The sequence below is a fragment of the Ruditapes philippinarum genome, unplaced genomic scaffold (assembly GCF_026571515.1).
Source record: "Ruditapes philippinarum isolate M1 unplaced genomic scaffold, ASM2657151v2 ctg2338_1_1_1_1, whole genome shotgun sequence".
NCBI lineage: Eukaryota > Metazoa > Mollusca > Bivalvia > Venerida > Veneridae > Ruditapes > Ruditapes philippinarum.
Genome location: NW_026862802.1, coordinates 86,387 through 88,548, shown reverse-complemented (window position 1 = coordinate 88,548; position 2,162 = coordinate 86,387).

Genomic DNA, 2,162 nt, shown 5'->3' with positions numbered 1-2,162 from the left:
TAATTGTAAACAGCACTTACAATCCACGTTAATTACCATAAAAATGTGTTCGTTCAACATTTTGTAAATACTACTACTTTCTAGAACTAATTAAATCAGTATCTTTCCCATTCACACAAGGTACGACAAGAGATTTAGCACCTGCTACATGTATATAATCTAGATATTGACTGCAAAATCTAAACCCTTCTTTGTTTAAATTGTCTGCAAAATCCCTCTACGTTTAACTTGTCTGCAAAGTCTGTCTGCACAGTATAGCCTACCGACCTTCTTTTGACTGTATGGTCACTGTTTATACGGTTGTACGACGGAGAGGGAAAGGATGGCCTTAGCTGCGACTGAGGAGGCGTACTCGTGACCGTGTTCATAAAGCGGTTTTGAGATACATGTAGTGCAGAGTTTAAGACCGTCTTTGTTGATAAAACAAATTTTAACTATTGTCCTTTAGTTTGGCATTTTTGTAGTAAACAAAATACTGAAAAACTTGAAAAGTTACAACATAGATCATTGAAGATAGTTTTTGAGGATTACAGCTCATCATATGAATTTCTTTTAAGTAAAGCTAATATGCCAACTTTACATATCAGTAGATTAAGACAATTAGCTATTGAAGTTTTTAAATGTTTGCAAAATATATCACCAAAATATGTTCAAGAACTAATTAAAGTAAATTCCTCTTATTACTCTTTTAGAAATAACAACACACTTGAAGTTCCTAGAGTAAATACAGAGACTTATGGTAAGAAAAGCTTTTCGCTATGAGGCCACCAGGTCTGGAATAGCCTCCCGAATGAACTAAGAACAGAAACTGATTACGGTGAATTTCGGAGGCTTATCCAAACCTGGAGTGGCTTCAAATGCAAATGTTCTATGTGTGCCTAAGTGTTATGTTTTTCGTTGAGTTTTGAAATGTGAATCAAATGAATCTGCATGCTTCTTTTGTTTCTTCTTTTGTTTTTCCTGTATTTCTGTCTGCCATAGAGTAATGCTGTATAAGACCTGTTTTATCATGTAATGCTTTTCATGTGCTTCTTGTGTGTATATATATATTTGTATAGTCATTTGTCAGTGCATGTTAGTGTTTGTATATGTGACAGCTGCTGATCAGCTTTTCATATATCCCATAAAGGGGACAATAGCTTCTTTAAGTCTATTTTTACCTTTTTATTTCTACTTTTATTTTATTTTGGTTCTAATTAATTAAGTAAGTAACTTAGACCATGAATTTATCTAGGCCAACTCAGATCAGCATCTGTTACACAAACATTTCAACATTTTAAGTTTTATTATTATGATACTTGTACATGTTTTAGTTACACCCATATTTTCATGACTGAGTACATATCAGATGCTGCTACTGATATGTGCTCAAGCATCATACTGGAAATTGGGTCAACTATATTTAAATAAAATAAAATTGAATCAGTTACTTTAATTTATTTTAAAAATTTAAATTGTTAAAAAATTCTAATCCTTTTTCTGATTTTAGGGTTGTGTACATAAATAGAATTCTTGTATGATGTAATTTTATGTGATGTTTGATTGTAATGTATATTTGCTTTTAATCATTTAATGCTTTCTTACCCATATTTATATGTGCTGATAAATCTTAACTGTTTTACAGAGTCTTTCATAAATGTATATTGATCTTCTTAATACTTTTATATATTTTCTTTTATACAGATTGTTTGTTTGAATTGTTATAGGATAATAAGTTTTGTCGGAAAATAGCTTACATAGCTAATGTTTATATGTTTTTATGAAACCGACTTTAAATAAAGATTATCTTATCTTATCTTATCTAACGGCACCCTGATCTTTATCAGAGACAAAGATAATAAATGTTCATAATTACACACACATAATTTTGTGTCGTTTTCATTTGGACACATCGCTTGTTATTTTCAGAACTTATTGCAAATATTACTTGAATTGCCTAAAAGTGTACCGTACACATTTGTGTACGTTAAGGTACGGCACCATACATATTCTTCATAAATTATATGATTAAATCATTTTATCTGATTTAACATGATAATTCAATATTATGAACTATTTTTATTCTAGAACAATTTTCGCAATGTTTTTGACTTTTGAGATGAAATAATTTTTATAATTTTTAAACGCGAAAAAATCTATAATAACCTCTCCCTTTTATTTAC